Source organism: Schistocerca serialis, chromosome 6 (genome assembly GCF_023864345.2).
Source record: "Schistocerca serialis cubense isolate TAMUIC-IGC-003099 chromosome 6, iqSchSeri2.2, whole genome shotgun sequence".
Lineage (NCBI taxonomy): Eukaryota > Metazoa > Arthropoda > Insecta > Orthoptera > Acrididae > Schistocerca > Schistocerca serialis.
This window is the reverse complement of record NC_064643.1, coordinates 604,152,523-604,171,034: the sequence shown is the minus strand read 5'-3', so window position 1 is coordinate 604,171,034 and position 18,512 is coordinate 604,152,523. Positions and strand designations below refer to the sequence as shown.

The 18,512-nt window shown below is 45.0% G+C and overlaps 1 protein-coding gene and 1 non-coding gene across 5 annotated transcripts in view; one reads left to right on the top strand and one right to left on the bottom strand.

Moving 5' to 3' along the window:
- LOC126485139 (uncharacterized) overlaps positions 1–18,512 on the top strand; it is a 504,509-nt gene that overhangs the window by 278,459 nt on the left and 207,538 nt on the right. The window lies entirely within an intron of this gene.
- Positions 5,512–5,595, bottom strand: Trnas-gga (transfer RNA serine (anticodon GGA)). Its single transcript is given in 2 exon segments — positions 5,512–5,546; positions 5,556–5,595. It is a non-coding gene; the product is annotated as a tRNA-Ser (tRNA).

The window sequence follows — 18,512 nt, the reverse complement described above, 5'->3', positions numbered from 1 at the left end:
ATTCCTTGACGCCTCAAAAAGTCTCCCATCTTTCAGTCAGGTTGTGCCGGTAATTTCTTTTGTCTCTAGTTTTGTTCGGTACCTTCTCATTAGTTACGCGATTTACTCAGCATCCTTCTGTAGCACCACATTTCAAGAAGCTTCTACTCCCTTCTTCTCGTAACTGCTTATCGACTTCTGTACAAAACTACACTCCAGGCAAACTTCTCCAAACTAGGATGTGTAATTTTTTTTGCTTCCTGTTGCCACAAGTGGATTGTGCTCTTAAGACTAACGAAAACCAGTTTCAGATAATTTAATTCGTTAAAGAGATATTGCGGGCAACACGCCCTTGCCCCTTTCCTTTATAGGGACCGCATTTTTTATACAGAGTTTGGCAGTGTCAGTGACAGTGGGTGAGCGAATGTCCTTTCCGACGCCAATACTTCCCCTGGAACTGAATCTGAGCACCCCATCTGCCTGCCTCCGGAGAAGATCTCGTGTTCAAGTGCAGCAACGTTTTCTACATGTTTGCGTAGCGTGTACCGGAGCTGGGACGTGAGAACGAGTCCCATATTCACGCAGTTGGATGCGGGAAACCGCCTGAAAACCACTTCGAGGCTGGCTGGCTCACCGGTCCTCGTCGTTCATCCGCGAGGCGGATTCGGTCCCGTGTCGGCTTGCCTCCGAGAACTCCGGAAGCGAAATGTTAAATGCGCTCCGCTATCCGGGCAGGTATAGTTGTTCACAGCGATGTTAATATATCGTCCGAATTCCTTTCATTTTTTAATAGCATCCGTTCACTAAATCACAATTTGTAAGCACTAATTTTGTGAGCGTGGGGTTGCTAATCTGTCATTCTGCGCAGCGGATTAATCTGAGATGTACCCTTTACCCTGTGGCTCCTGCAAGATGCAATTTCCACCCCCACACTACTACAGAAGTCAGACAGACCCTCCTAACGTTCTAAAGAGAAATGCCTGAAAAACGTACAGCAATAAATATCTTCTGGAGTCGTCCATTGTAAGGAAATGACACAAAAATTCACAAAATTTCTTATGTAACTAGTGGAATAGTTGGGTACTGGAGTAGTGCTCGTTAGTATAAGAAAAACATGAAACTAAAGAAAATTATTATTTATTTTGCAAAAATTCTGAAAAATCACAATGGTACTTTTAGTTATGAATTGAACAAGTTATATCCTGGTTCTTTTCGGAATGTGAAGTTAACTCTCAAGGATAAGATTCGCTAGTGAAATTTCTATACAAAGTTTAAGATCGTTATTGACTTGGCAGAATAGCTGAGAGCCGCGCCTACTCAACTTGAATAATTATCCGTTAGAATGTTGCTAGGTATGGTCGAGGTTGTCGCGTGTGAAATGTAGTACTGTTGTGGAGGAAATATGGGGCTCGCAATAACTGCAGCGCACAATACCGTAAGCTGCGATGACTGCTGTCTGCGCCGCTCGCTGCTGACAAATAAGATAACTTTCGTTCTATCTGGATTGACCTTCGCCAATCAAACTCTCCCTATGCCTTGATGAAGTCAAGGACTCCTATTCGCCCCTAGTCTAACTATTGGCGTGGTACACCGGTCAGATAACCAGTCCACCACGATGCCACTCAAAAATTCGCTCGCAGACGTTTAACTATAACTCTGTCTGTTCACACCGCACAATAAGTGTGTCGGCCAACACAGTGAACAACGCTTAATCGCAAGGACTCAATATAGAGTCGCACTTCGATTCGCTCTCGACAGATGTGCTCTCCCAGTGAAGTACTGAGGAGAGACTTGTTCCTCGCTCTTTGAGTAAACGTACGAGCGCGCACACTCTCGCTACGTGTTCTCGCTCGAAGAGCGACAATGGACCGGCGCCTCTCCACGCCAGACGTGAAGGGGTATATTTTTCGGTCTCTTCCATTACTCCTTCAGCTCAAGGCGTCAGAAATATCGTCTGCCAGTTTCACAGAAGTTCTCCTGCAGATTCAAAAATGGTTCAAATGGCCCTAAGCACTATGGGACTTAACTTCTGAGGTCATTAGTCCCCTAGAACTTAGAACTGCTTAAACCGAACTAACCTAAGGACGGCACACACATCTATGCCCGAGGCAGGATTCTAACCTGTGACCATAGCAGTCACAGGTTAGTTAGGTTTAAGTAGTTCTAAATTCTAGGGGACTGATGACCTCAGATGTTAAGTCCCATAGCGCTCAGAGCCATTTTGAGCCACACATATAGTTCAATTGTCAATGCATAAACTGTATGTGGCGCCTGGCCAGGTCGTAGCTACTGACTTAGCTGAAGGCTATGCTAACTAGCGTCCTTGTAAATGAGATCTCTGAAGCTATAACGAGTGAACCATTCCTATTAAAGTCGGCTGTAGAACTGGCCAGTGCGCTAGCTTGCCTCGTCAGGCCAGCCGAGTGGCGGCGCTCGGTCTGCTAGCGTCGACAGTGGTGACTCGCGGGTCCGATGTGTACTGACGGACCGCGGCCGATTTGAAGCCTACAACCTAGCAAGTGTGGTGCCTTGCGGCGACACCACAGTTTGAACCTGCCAGGCAATTTAAAATCTACGTACTTAGTGCCTGAAACTGCGAAGAGTTGGATATAAGGAACATTTCAAAACAGGCGCAATAAACAAAGAAACTGTAAATAAAGATGTGTGAAGGAGACATTGCAACTCTTTTCTTACTCTGCGCTGCCATACACAGAGACAGAAGATGAATAACAGTGACGCTCGAGTAAGGTCTAAGTTGTAAGGGCCGTTGAAAGAAAGGAAGTGGAGAAAGGAGCGTGCGTTGTTTACGCGCGGGCTGGCGCTGCCACACGGTTGGGAAACCGCATTCCTGCCGCGCCGCCGCCGCGGCTGTCTCGCTGCACCCACCCACCCACCGCTGCCAGCTTCCGTCGTGACGCACGCGCAGCGCTCGTGGCTTCCTGGAACTGCAAAACAAGAGACGGGGTCGGCCGGACACTCCGCGTGCGCCGGCTGACACGGCGGGTCCGCCGCTCCCCCCACGTGTCCCATTATGCACGACACCCGAGCCCGGCACGGCAAAAGCGTCGCTCCCGCAAAGAAACCTCACGGAAAGGCGCTTGCGACACTCTCGCGCACTCTCACATTTATCAACCTCTTTTGTTCTGTGTCAGTACTATTTTATCCTTTCCTAAACTGTCAGTCATAAGTCTATATTTTGCTGTATTTACTTATTTTCTATGACACTGTGAATGTTTTACTTAGAACCGAACGATGATGCGGACAGTGGAACTTGTAAGTTAGAACACCTAATTTCAAGTAACAAACTACTGCTTACTATCTCAGTTGTCGCGCGAACACCAACAGTATAAAATAAATAATGTCTGGATAACGCAAGTAGGTTACGAGAAATTCCTTCAAAGTGGAACTTCATGTTAGCCAAACCCCCTACAGGACTGAATACTCTAATCCCAAACTATTATTGGAACAATAATTCAGATGATAATACGCCATCTCACACACATCCATAAGGCCACGTCTCATGAGTGCCACTGACCAACTGAAACCACTAACTACAACTGACACATCATACACCCAGCGCGCGCATCCTAGGAGCAATTAAAAAAAAAATCATTGACGACAGACAAGGATTATGTTTTACCCATGGGCACAATGTAACCAGCTGGTGCTGCTGCGTGGTTATCGATGCATCATCATCAATTTCGTATGAAGTTATTGGACCTTTAGACGATGCACGCCGGCCGGGGTGGCCGAGCGGTTCTAGGCGCTACAGTCTGGAACCGCGCGACCGCTACGGTCGCAGGTTCGAATCCTGCCTCGGGCATGGATGTGTTTGATGTCCTTAGGTTTGTTAGTTTAAGTAGTTCTAAGTTCTAGGGGACTGATGACCTCAGAAGTTAAATCCCATAGTGCTCAGAGACATCTGAACCATTTTTTTAGACGCTGCACCACTCATTCCACGTGGTCCACTTTTAAAATGTAAACTTTTACGACCGAAATGTCACACTGATCAAACTATTACGGGCTATCGCCGTGATACAACGAATTTGTTGTTTCTACACCAACAGCCGAGGACACCTTCGAGGGCGGTTGTAGATTCAATGAAGATCTCGTTCACACGTTAGCTCTCTGCTGACTCAAGTAAAATTTCCTTTCTACGTGCTTCCTCTCAGAAGTTGGACTTTTCACGTTACCAAAAATTTAAAGCAGTGTTGGCCGTTCCCGGTTGTTTTCGTCCCCTACTGCTATCGCCCGACGCTGTCAATGGCATCTCGTTTAATGATGTCTATCACCTCTCACTACAATCTATTGCAGTGTCCTAATGAACAAGCCTAATGAAAATATACGAGCGTACGGAAAATCAGCCCGGCAAATGTAACACTACCGCGTCATTCTCAACAGAAAGAAGTCCTCAAACGTAAAAACAACTTCTGATGCGTCCCAGTGAGTGCTATCACTGTTCACAATATACAGGGTGTAACTAAATTTCCTTTGTAGACTTTGAGGACATGTTCCTTACAGCAAAACAATAAAAAAAAAGTTTAGTGAACATGGTCTCAAAAATGCATAAGTTAAGAGCTACGGGCAGTTGCTCATCTTTGATACTGTGAAGCACATCTCGTCTACTGCAAGCTCCTTGCTTTTCATATTTCGGGAGGAGGTAGTATGGACCGAATTAGAAAAAAAATCTCCTGTAGACATGGGCTCAAAAATCCATACCTTACGAGCTATGAATATGTTTCGGAGTAAGGAACGTTTTCTGAAAGTCTGTAAAGTGAATTTAGTTATGCTCGGTATATACAAATGACTTAGTAGTGACGTCGGAAGTTCCAAGTGGCTTTCTGCAGATGATGCTGCTGTATACAGATAAGTCGGGTAGCTAGGAAATTGTAGCAAAATGCAGAGGATCCACGCTACGTGCAGGAACCGGCAGTTGACCCTCAACATAAACAAATGTAACCTGTTGCGAATACACATTCAGAAAGGCCACGTATTGTATGATTGCACGATTGCAGAACAATCACAGGAAACAGTTACATTTATAAAAATATAGAACTATACGTACCGGGCGATTACAAGTGGAATTGACGGCAGGTAACGATAATGCCAGACAGATTCATTGTGGAATCCTCAGCAGATGTAGCTCCTCATCAAAGGAAATAGCATACAAAACACTCGTCAAATCAATACTTGAATATTGCTCGTCGGTGTGGGATCCGTGCCAGATAGAATTGATACAGGAAATAGAGACGATCCAAAGAAGAGCAGTGCAATTCGTTACAGATTCATTTAAGAACTAGGAGTTTGGTGCGATGGACAGGTCGTTCCTGTCATTAATGAGCATAGGAAGAGAAGTTTTTTGAAGTTGGTCGTTAAAACGAAAGCGTCACTGAGATGCTCAGTCAAATCTAGTGGCAGACGCTGCAAAAAAAATGGGTCAAATGGCACTGAGCACTATGGGACTTAACTGCTGTGGTCATCAGTGCCCTAGAACTTAGAACTACTTAAACCTAAGAACATCACACACATCCATGCCCGAGGCAGGATTCGAACCTGCGACCGCAGCGGTCGCGCGGTTCCAGACTGTAGCGCCTAGAACCGCTCGGCCACTCAGGCCGGCGCAGACGCTGCAAGAGAGGCATTCTGTATCACGGTATGGTGTGCTGTTAAAGTTCCGAGAGCGCACGGTCCTAGAACACACAACTAATGTATTACTTCCCCCTACACGTATCTCGCGAGAAAAGACCAGAGAGATCAAGTTTCGATCCCACGCAGAGGCTTACCAGCGGTAGTTCTTCCCGCAAACCATTAGCGACTGGAACAGGAAAAGGCGAAGTGACTTTGCTACACGACGTACCCTCCGCCACACGCCATAAAGGTGACTTGATGAATATGGATGTAGATAACCGCTCGTCGCAGCCAAAATCTGAGTCTTATCAAATCGTATCTGTTGGCCTTCTGGCTGCAAAAAGATTTCCGAAACAGTTGCGCTATCTGTTTTCAACCCTCCTGAAGTTGCCCATATGTTCTTCTAGTCGTTTTCCTTCCTTTCCTTTAACTAATAACGTAGCCGACGCAGCTGATGGTCAGGTAATGTTAAACCATTTAGCTATTATGTTTTGTTTGCCAATGACTGCATTCAAGCTTATGAACTATCTAGATGTACCCAGAATGAGATTTTCACTCTGCAGCGGAGTGTGTGCTGATATGAAACTTCCTGGCAGATTAAAACTGTGCGCCGGGCCGAGAGTCGAGCTCGGGACCTTTGCCTTTCGCGGGCAAGTGCTCTACCGTCTGAGCTACCCAAGCACGACTCACGCCCCATCCTCACGGCTTTGCTTCTGCCAGTACCGCGTCTTCTACCTTCCAAACTTTGCAGAAGCTCTCCTGCGAACCTTGCAGAACTAGCACTCATGAAAGGAAGGATATTGTGGAGACATGGCTTAGCCACAGCGTGAGGGATGTTTCCAGAATGAGATTTTCACTCTGCAGCGGAGTGTGCGCTGATCGATAATACTATGCCGTATCGATTAATCGATGTTGTAACGATCGTCCAGCACCGATATTTGAATCATATGCGGCAGGGTAAATCTTAATCTGTGTCATTTTCTCAAATACGTATCTACCGTAAAAAAAAAAAAAAAAAAAAAAAAAAAAACGGGAGACGGGAGTAGGCTTCAAAATTCACAAGAATGTAGAGTTCCCCTATAATACGGGAGCGTTGGCAACCCTAATTGGTGAGTATGACGTAACCGAACCGCGAACTCCATGGGAGACATACGACTGGTGCGTTTTTTAAGCCGTTGTACTCTTTTTCACCAGCACCAGAGTTCAAATTCCTGCCAGGCCGAGTTTCGTGTTCTATTGTTTCCCTAAGCTCTTTCAGATGAATGCTGGGATGGTACTTTCCTCTCATCTGCTTGTCCAGCTGAGCTAGTGCTCCAGTGACCTAGCGGCTGCCGAGACTGAGTAGACCATAACCTTGAGCACTAGCTTCCTGCTCGTAGCGGACCCTGCGGGGACAGGAAGTGTGGCACAGTGCTGGTATCACACGGGGCTGCGGAAGCCTCCCACGGATGACCCAGTTCGCCTCGCCGCTGGATAACCGACCCTCAGGCTCAACTTCCGACTGCGTCCTCCACATCACGCAGCCTCAAACTGTTAAACACACGTGCTCTCTCTGCTGGAATCAGGTGTCCCCGTAATCATTGATTACAGTTAATAAGTTAATTCCAAATCCGGTTATGAATACGTTAATGTTAAATAGGTGAAATCATTTTGCTAATCCTGATACCTAGGCTGTCTATTGTGATAACCTCAGAACTAACGCGTCTGTCATATTTCTGAAACAATAAGCGAAGTGTATTTCGGCTGGCGCCCGCAGCTCGTGGTCTAGTGGCTTGCATTGCTGTCTCTGGCTCACTGGATTCCGGGTTCGATTCCCGGCCGGATTGACGAATTTCTCTGCCCGGGGAGTGGGTGTTTGTGTTGTCATCATTTCATTATCATTCGTAGAAGCGGCTGGATTGGACTGTGTAAAGACTGGGATTTTGTACGGGTCCCAATGACCGCGCAGTTGAGCGCCGTACAAACCAAACATTATAGAAAGAAGGATCCTTTATTGTATGATTATATGATAGCGGAACAAACACTGGTAGCAGTTACTTCTGTAAAATATCTGGGAGTATGCGTGCGGAACGATTTGAAGTGGAATGATCATATAAAATTAATTGTTGGTAAGGCGGGTACCAGGTTGAGATTCATTGGGAGAGTGCTTAGAAAATGTAGTCCATCAACAAAGGAGGTGGCTTACAAAACACTCGTTCGACCTATGCTTGAGTATTGCTCATCAGTGTGGGATCCGTACCAGATCGGTCTGACGGAGGAGATAGAGAAGATCCAAAGAAGAGCGGCGCGTTTCGTCACAGGGTTATTTGGTAACCGTGATAGCGTTACGGAGATGTTTAATAAACTCAAGTGGCAGACTCTGCAAGAGAGGCGCTCTGCATCGCGGTGTAGCTTGCTGCACAGGTTTCGAGAGGGTGCGTTTCTGGATGAGGTATCGAATATGTTGCTTCCCCCTACTTATACCTCCCGAGGAGATCACGAATGTAAAATTAGAGAGATTAGAGCGCGCACGGAGGCTTTCAGACAGTCGTTCTTCCCGCGAACCATACGCGACTGGAACAGGAAAGGGAGGTAATGACAGTGGCACGTAAAGTGCCCTCCGCCACACACCGTTGGGTGGCTTGCGGAGTATCAATGTAGATGTAGATGTAGATGTAGATTATCATCTGCTGGCGGCTGATATAGAAGCAGAAGCGTATTATGTAATTTCCCTGTAAAACAATATTATATCTTTTACATCTATTCTATGCAAGCCACCTTATAAGGTGTGGCGGAGCGTATTTTGTGTACAACTGTCACCTCTCACCGCCCCCCCCCCCCCCCCTACCCTTCCCCACACCTTTCGTTTTCCAATCTTGAATGGTGAGCGAGGTGACCGATTGTTGCTAGGATTCCGTGTGAGCTAGAATGTTACTAATTTTACTTTCAAGGTCTGTTCACTAGATGTATCTAGGAGAAAGCAATATGTTGGTTGACTCTCCTTGCAATGGACGCTCTAGGAAATTTTAATAGCAAACCACATGCTGAAGCACAACGCCTCTCTTCCAGCGCCTGGCACTGGAGTTTGATTACCCACTCTGTGACACCTTCGAGCTCGCAAAACAAATGTATAACGTAAGGGGATGCTCTTCTCTGCATCTTCCCTATTTACTCTATTAGTACTAAGCGTTAAGAGTCCCGAACTGATAAACAGTTTTGAATTACCCGTCGAATGAGAGTTTTCTAAGCTACGAGGGTCACTCCGAAAGAAATGCACACTATTTTTGTAAAAACACAGTTTTCATTCTGCATGTGTGAAAGTTTTCAGTGTGTAGATACATCCCTCCCGCATGTTTTCAAACTTACAAGGGGAGGCCGCCAATTGTGAAATTCAGATTCGATTCATACTGTGCATAATAAAAGCTCATGGCCAGAGGTGTAATGTGGCAAAGCACCAAGATGCACTTCTCAGCCGTTGTCGAGAAAATCGACAGTTAAAAGAAACCGTTGCGGTGAAATACTCTCTACGATTAATAATTTTATACAGCGTTGTGGCGCAGCGGTAAGCGCTCGGGTTCGTAATCCAGAGGTCGCCGGATCGAATCTCGCGCTATGCAACTTTTTTTTTTTTAGTGTTTGTTTTTTATAATTCAAATATATATATATATATATATATAATTCCCGGCAATCAGTTGCAACAATTATGCATATAATAAGTTGTTGAAAGTCGTTTGTCATGGAAAAACTGGCGACTTCGAACATCATTATGTTTTCCGCAAACAAAGTTGTATTTCACAAATGTTAATAATTGTCTTCATAATGTTAACCACGTATAGTTAACGGAAGACGTAGAAACGAATACGTAAAACGTTCGAATTAGAATACAGACCCCACGAACACAAATTTGCTGTGGCAGGTATGAAATATAAACTCCGTTACTCGCTCGTTACACTTGAAGGACAGATGTTGAATGGGCCGAAACGTATATATATATATATATATATATATATATATATATATATATATAATTTAAAAAAATTGCATGGCGCGAGATTCGATCCGGCGACCTTCTGATTACGAACCCGAGCGCTTACCGCTGCGCCACGACGCTGTATAAAAGTATTAATCGTAGAGAGTATTTCACCAAACGGTTTATTTTAACTGTCGATTTTCTCGACAACGGCTGACGGCTGAGAAGTGCATCTTGGTGCTTTGCCACATTACACCTCTGGCCATGAGCTTTTATTATGCACAGTATGAATCGAATCTGAATTTTACAATTGGCGGCCTCCCCTTGTTAGTTCAACCTGTTCCCGTGAGTGACGCCGTCACAGCCTGTCTTCCAGATGGCTGCTACACTTGACGTTCGTCAGAAGCAACGTGCTGTCATAGAATTCCTGTGCTGTGAAAACGAGACACTGGGAAACATCCACAAGAGGTTGAAAAAGGTGTATGGAGATGCTGCGGTCGATCGCAGTACAATTAGTCGGTGGGCAATCAGATTACGTGATGAAAGCGGGCACGGCAATATTGAGGACTGTCCTCGCAGCGGCAGGCCTCGTACTGCACACACACCAGACAATGTGCAGAGAGTTAACGAATTGGTGACTGCTGACAGACGCATCACAGTGAACGAATTGTCGCGCTACTTTGGGATACGGGAAGGAAGTGTTTGCAGAATACTGGAAGTGTTGGCGTTAAAAAAGGTTTGTGCCAGGTGGGTTCCCAGAATGTTGACAGTGGCTCACAAAGAAACAAGAAAAACAGTATGCAGCGAACATTTGGAACAGTACGAGAATGGTGGAGATGAATTTCTTCGAAGAATTGTGACAGGTAATGAAACATGGATCCATCATTTTTCACCAGAGACGAAGAGGCAATCAATGGAGTGACATCGTGGAAATTCACCCAAGCAAAAAAATTCAAAACCACACCCTCTGCTGGAAAAGTTATGGTTACAGTGTTTTTCGATTCTGAAGGACTCTTGCTTGTGGACATCATGCCAAGTGGAACCACCATAAATTCTGATGCATATGTGACGACACTGAAGAAACTTCAAGCTTGACTGAGTCGTGTTTGATCACATCGGCAAAAGCAGGATGTTTTGCTGTTGCACGACAATGCACGGCCACATGTCAGTCAAAAAACCGTGGATGCGATCACAAAACTCGGATGGACAACACTGAAACACCCGCCTTACAGTCCTGACCTGGCTCCATGTGACTATCATCTCTTTGGGAAACTGAAAGACTCTCTTCGTGGAACAAGGTTTGAAGATGATGACTCCCTCGTGCACGCTGCCAAACAGCGGCTCCAACAGGCTGGTCCAGAATTTTACCGTGCGGGTACACAGGCGCTGGTTCCAAGATGGTGTAAGGCAGTTGAGAGGGATGGAAATTATGTGGAGAAATGAAAATATTGTTCCTAAAGGATGTATCTACACACTGTAAAACTTTCAAACATGTAGAATAAATGATGGATTTAAAAAAAATAGTGTGCATTTCTTTTGGATCGACCCTCGTACTTCCGTGGGGGGGGGGGGGGGGGGGTTTCCCTGTACCACTACTCACTACTAATCATTTCCTTTCCTGCTCCGCTCGCAAATAGAGTTAGGGAAAAATGACTGTCTATATGCCTCCGTATGAGCGCTAATTTCTCGAATCCTTTCTCCGTGGTCCTTAAGCGCAGTGCGTGTTGACGGCAGTGGAATCTTTCGGCTGTCAATATCAAATGCCGGTTCTCCAAATTTTCTCCATAGTGTTTCTCGAAAAGAACGTCGCCTTCCCTCCAGGGATTCCCGTTTGAGTTCCCAAAGCATCTCCGTGACACTTAGGTGTGGTTCGAACCTACCAGTAACAAATCTAACAGCCCCCGTGTGAAATTGCTTCGGTGTCTTCCCTCAATCCGACCTGGTACGGATCCCAAACACTCGAGCAATATTCAAGAATATGTAGCAAGTGGGGTCTCCTTTATAGGTGAACCACTCTTCCATTAAGTTCTCCCAATAAACCGTAGTCGACCATTCGCCTTCACCACCGCAGTTCCATTTCATATCGCGTTGCAACGTTAGGCCCAAATATTTAGACTTGACTGTGTCAAGCAGAACACTGGTAATACTGCAACGGAACATTACAGGTTTGTTTTTCCTATTCATCCGTATTTTTCCACGTTTAGAGCTAGCTGCCATAACCACCCCCAGGCAGAAATTTTGTCTTTAATCGTCTCCTATCTTCCTGCAGTCACTCTGTACCCCACCGTGCGCCACGGCGTCATCAGCAAACAACCGCAAATCGGTTCCCACCCTGTCGGCCAAATCGTTTATGTATAAAGAGAAAACAACACTTCCCAGAGGCACTCCTGACGATACCCTTGCCTCTGATGAACACTTGCCTTCGACGACAACATACTGGGTTCTGTAACTTGAGAAGTCTTCGAGACACTCACATATCTGTGAACTTATTCCACATCCCCGTACCTTCATCAACAGCCTGCAATGGGGTACCGTGTCAAATGCTTTCAGGAAATCTTGAAATATGCAATCTGCCTGTTGCCCTTCATCTATAGTTCGCGGTATGTCATGTGGGAAAAGGGCAAGCTGAGTTTCGCACTAGCTACGCTTTCTGAAACCACGCTGATTCGTGGACGTAACATACTCAGTCTCAAGAAAGTTTATTATATTCGAACTGGGAATACGTTCAAGGATTCTGCAGCAAACCCAAGTTGGGGATATAGGTCTGTAATTTTGCGGGTCGGTTCTTTTACCCTTCTTATATACTGGAGTCACCTGCGCTTTTTTCCAGTCGCTTGGGACTTTGTAGTGGGTGAGAGATTCACGAAAATAGTCAGGGGTCAGTGCCGTAGAGTACTCTTTACAAAACCGAATTGGGATTCCATCTGGACCTGGTGATTTATTTGCTTTCAAATGTTTCAGTTGTTTGTCTGCACCAGGGATGCTTATTACTGTGTCGTCCACACGGGAGTCTGTCAGATGGTCAAATGACGGCGTGTTTGTACGATTATCCTGTGTGAACGATTAATTGAATGTGAAATTTAAAACTTGAACTGCCACGCCGGACTGGTCAAGAAAGGACTAAATGCAAACGTTAGACCCATTCAGTGATTGTACATGTTTCCGACGACTGGTTTCAGATGGTCCTTCCACATTTACAGCTCCGGCGCATACTCCCAAATATTTATTGGGTGCGACTGTTTCAAACGCTTATTCGGCTGTCGTGTGTCGGCTCTTACAGCTTTTTGTACGGAATACGTTACTTTGTTTATGTCGAAGGTCGACTGTCAATAAGCGTCGAGCATCTCCAGGTCTTCCAAGTCCACGTTATTCTGTCTGTCATTTGTTCGAGAAAAGTCGCCATATTTTACTGTTTTCTTGTACAGAGAACCTTCGATAGGTAGCGTTATAAATACGGACTTTTCGTCTAATAGGAAGCTGGTTTACATTTAGAAGCAGAAATATTAAGACTGAAGAATGAACAAGTAAACCGTCCTTGTTGTAGCTAGTGCAAGTGTGATAATTAGTCAAGAGTGATCAGTTGATTGTGAAGTACTAATAATAGTAATTCATAGTAGTTTCTCAGTAAAAATAGTGTTACGAGACTCGTACTAATATTTTTAGTAATAACGTGACAATAGCTTTGATGCGTATAACTCTGGTAAAAGTCACTTTCGAGAAGATTCCTAAAAACGCATTGTTAGTATATAGGCCCTCTATCGAATGCACTAGAAAGGAACGGAATCGACAATAAAAGTTCCACACATAAAATTGCCAGATGATGTAATCATTGGAAACTCGCCCTTATATTATACGTCATAAGGTACATATTTGCTTTTCTCTTCCACAGTAGGTATTTGTTCACTCTCCATAAAAGCCTGGAAGCGAACATTCTGGTAGCGAATGTTCTCGAAACAACCTAGCCACATATATGAGGGAAGTACAGTCGCTGCCAGGTATTCAGTTTGAAAGCTACAATCGTCGCGATAAGTGTTAAAAAGTGAACAAGTGCGATTATTGGCTATTACCACGGACCTCAGCCGGTGTTGTGCTTAGTGATACTAGAAAAACGCGGAGTGTGACCGTGTGTGTTTTAGTGCCAAGTGTATCGGTGTTGCATTTTTCAGTGCGAAGAAAACGTTTATTCGAGAATTAAACTTTGCATGTGACTTGATTATTTTTTTATTACGGTAAAAGTAAAGATAGCTCAAGATATCTTTTAGTGTCCCCTCCCCGAGGTTTTTCTGTATCCGCCACTGCGCGGGAGTCGTAGTTCTCTCCACGAGAGACTTTACCCTCTGAGAAGGTGGTCCCTGTCAGTCTGCTGTCATTGTCGACGAGGCAGTGAACTCAGTGCGTGTGTTACAACAGTGAGTCCGCAGCTATCATATAATATCCCCATGTAGTATTTCCCAAAGAGGTGAAAACATTCTAGAGACAGAGTTCCTGCGCTTGCCCCTAATACGGAGCAAAACATGTTCATTAATCACGTAGAAATATAAGTTGGCAGGGTACGTCATTGTTGTCGTCCTTTCGCTGGGCAGGGGTCTGGGACGCGTGTAAGGAAAGCCGGTGACACTTGCCGGACAGCGGTTCTGCTGCGTAGGAGTCTAAGAGGAGACATTGCTTGCCAAGCTGCCGCCTGCGGCGACAGGAAAAACTGTACCTTCACACGGCAGCGAGTTTACACGTATGTGTGTTTGTGTGTGGGTGGGGGGGGGGGGGGGTGTCCAGTTACTTTCGACTGGCAACCTTGCACCATAATTCATACTTCTAATGGCACATTCAGCCGACATGGACATCATCGGCTTCTCTATAAACGATCGATTGGCCACGTTCATATTTCACTGGCGGGCGTACTTGAGGAACGACCTGAGGACAACACATTCGACCAGTGAGTAAATGTGTGTGTGTGTGTGTGTGTGTGTGTGTGTGTGTGTGTGTGTGTGTGTTTACAGCTGAAGAGGACGTAATTAACCCAGTTTCGACCGGAAAAGTCAGCAAAAGCATTTATTATTCGTCGTTTAATCAAGACGCCTTTTTCCTGCTTCGATAATAATTAATTACGTTCCAGACGCATTTTCCCTTTTATTTTGAAGGTATCTTCTAGATTCAATTCACACCATACTTTTTCTCTAGCTATATGTCAGAATAAATACACTGAAGCTGCCCTTTAAATAAAAAGCGAAACGCGCCTGGCACGTCAATAAATATAATGCTGCAGCAAGAAAAAGGCGTCTTGAATATATAAATATATATATTATTTGAGTTCCATCAACTAGCTATGCACAAAACGAAGCAGTTTCTCATCATTTTTTTAAAAAAATTTGTAACGCTTGACCCAAACAGAATAACAATATTATCATGAGTTTGGACGATCACAGTATTACTGGTAGCTTTCGCTTATTCCCTTTTATTATGAAATGCTGAAATTCAGTGAATAATCGAAAGTGATTCATTCCATCTGTCCAAAAATTTGAATACGGAAAATTTGTGGTAAAGTCTTATGGGACCAAACTGCTGAGGTCATCGGTCCCTAAGGTTACACACTACTTAATCTAACTTAAACTAACTTACGCTAAGGACGACACACACACCCATGCCCGAGGGAGGACTCGAACCTACGACGGGGGGAGCCGCGCGGACCGTGACAAGACGCCCCAGACCGCGCGGCTATTTGAACACATTACAACGTTTTGAATATTCACATTCCTTATGTATTCTGGAAACGCAACCCTTGGATGCAGTTCTTCCATTCAACAATCAGACTTGCTGTCACTGACACTTGTAGACAAAGTGAAATAAAACAATCACCTAAACAACCTAGGTTTCGAGAGAGCACTGATGAGTGACCTCAATCGAAATACGATCCCGTTTTACCGCCAAATGTTGAATTAATAAAAAGCGAAATATGATGACAGCGTGAGTACAATGAATCAGCTTTGCTGAATATTTTTCGCTAAAACACGCTAACAAGAACTGAAATTGTAGAAAAATGCAACGAATAGTTAACGATGGAGTTACTGAGCTACGGCTTAGGAGGTATACAGTCATTGTTTTTTAAACGCAGGAGCTGTTGTTCTCACATACAAGGTATACTGAATTTTTAAGCATAAAATCTGTCTTCCCGAGAAAAAAAAACAAGTTTTATCTTGTAACATATACCAACGAGATTTAGTCTCGTACATACCGTTAGCCAATCAAGGGGGAATGTAGCTTTTAATTACTGCTGTCTCCACGGCAATATAAATTTCCGTCTGCCTGTTTGCGCCTACTTGTTTGGTAACTGCAGGCTTTTCTTTGATGCGTACGACAGGTTAATTAAGCACAGTCTCTCACATGAGTCTGACAGCTTTATAACAAAGTTTTGTAGCTACATACCAAAAGGCGTCGTCCATATCAGTCTTGATGTGTTAGTGTCGGACGAAATTATCTTCAAAATACCGTACCTACACTATGAGTTTTGTCCTCAGTTCCTTTTCTTTCGTTTGAAGCAGTTTCGCAAACTAAGACTACTTGTTGAACCTCTTCGAAAGATGAAAGTGGCATACAAACTAAATTTCCACGAACAATGCGTTGCTTTCGCAACTTTTCGCAGTGTCTTCTTACGTCTAAGACAAGATCTTAATCAGTACTCTTAGCTTTCAGAGAGACTTCCATCAAGATAACTCTCGCATAATTTGGGAAGACAATAATGCATCTTATGTTTCGCAGTAGTCTTTAAAAAATTAAAAGTTCCAAGGAACAATAAGCAGCCCATTCTCTGCGGAACGGTTTTCCTGTGTCCTACTATTGTGATCTAAGTTGTACCCACAGAACTTCCAACGCTTATTTCGACGACTGTCTTTCGTAGCAGGTGTTAAAATAAGTTTTGTTTCTAATGTTTCCGTCTTGCGCCTACTGCAAACTGAAAATGTTTGCCCAAGACGCATTTAGTTTTTGTTGGTTAAGAAACATCTGTGTAATACCGCGACAGTGCGGAACTGTATCGAACGCCTTCCGGAAGTCAAGGAAAATGTCATTTACCTGGCAGCTTGTATCTAATATTTTCTGGGTCTCATGAACAAATAAAGTGAGTTGGGTCTCACAAGATCGCCGTTTCCGGAATCCATGTTGATTCCTACAGCGTAGATCCTGGGTTTCCAGAAACGACATGATACGCGAGCAAAAAACATGTTCTAAAATTCTACAACAGATCGTCGTCAGAGATATAGGTCTATAGTTTTGCGCATCTGCTCGACGACCCTTCTTGAAGACTGGGACTACCTGTGCTCTTTTCCAATCATTTGGAACCTTCCGTTCCCCTAGAGACTTGCGGTACACGGCTGACAGCAGGGGGGCAAGTTCTTTCGCGTACTCTGTGTAGAATCGAATTGGTATCCCGTCAGGTCCAGTGGACTTTCCTCTGTTGAGTGATTCCAGTTGCTTTTCTATTCCTTGGACACTTATTTCGATGTCAGCCATTTTTTCTTACCTTAAGAGCCAGAAATACCGCAACCGGTTGTTTGACTTTTATTTAGCGGGCAACAGGACTCTGCTCTGGTCGCTGCTGTTGCCGTATCGGGCCCGCCTGCTTTGTCGGCCGGTGAAGGTTGCCTCTTAGACGGGAGACAGCCTCCAGGGAGAGTTCGCGCAGGTCCGGGCAGCGCTCGGTGTGTGAAACCCGAGCGGATCGAGCAGCGCCCGCAGCTTCATCAGGTATGCGCGCGGTGGCCGCTACGAGGCGGATGCGAGGCCCGTCCTCTGCGCCTGGAGGAGCAGCGCCTTACGCAACGGCGACCTTTCTGACCAGCTGTTCGGATTCGCCGCTCGGAGGAGCGGCGCGGCGCGGCGGGTCGGAAAAAAAGCGAAAGGACGGGCTGGCTTGTTTATGCGCGGCCGTTTAACCGGCCATTATACCTGTCGGGGGCGGCGGTTAATTGCCGCGCCAAAGAAAATATCCCGTGCGGTAGCTACAGCTGTCAGGCTACTAGAGGCCAGCTGGCCAACACCAGTAGGTTTGCCAAAAGAAAAAAGAGTACGCTCTGGATGTCTTCTCGAGAGATAACCACATGCCGTCTATTGAGAAGAGTGGTCGGCTTATTATAGCCTCCTATTAATTTTAGCACATCGCATCCGGTTTCGATCACAAAGTGACCATCGGGATTCTATACGTCATAGGCAGCACTTGCGAACAAAGATTTCGCGACGTGCTTGGTTCACCAAGTACCGCCCCTGACGTATACAACGTGTATCATACACAACAGCGAAAAGTGACACGGATGTACGCATACGATAATGGGAGCGAAAATGTTCCAGTAAACACGGGTTCGCAAAAGAGCTGTTTGCGAGATAACTGGTAACGTTTGGTTATGAGTCACTGACTTCAGTATGCAGTACAACTAAAGTACAAGTGTATTTTAATTGGAAACTTAATCTAAAAGTTTACATCTGCTGGGCTCTAATTTCACCCTATCGACGCCGATCTGTTACGATCCTAGCACGTTGTCTCAGAACATGTTGGGTGCTTGCTGTCATGCCTACTCGATCAACAATCCAAGAGCAGTACTCTAGACCTGGTCGGACCTATATCTCGTATTCTGTTTTACTGATACACTGCGCTTCTTGAGAACCCACCCGACAGGTTTGGGTATTACAATAACCTTCCCTACTACAGCTTAGGCACAGTTCCTATTGCTTTGTACATTAGTTCTCTAAGTACCGTGTACACAAGATATGAGGTGCTCTATATTTTTACCACTAGACTTGTAACCGAATACTATCGTGTTCTTTCTCTCTTGTTGTAGGAATTACCAAGCATTTTTTCAGATACTAGGGCAGAACCCGGCAGTGACCATGTGTGCGTTTATTCCAATCTTTTATTAGTCCATATCCACCACCCCCCTGCTCTCTCCATCTCCAGCACCCGTCCATCCAT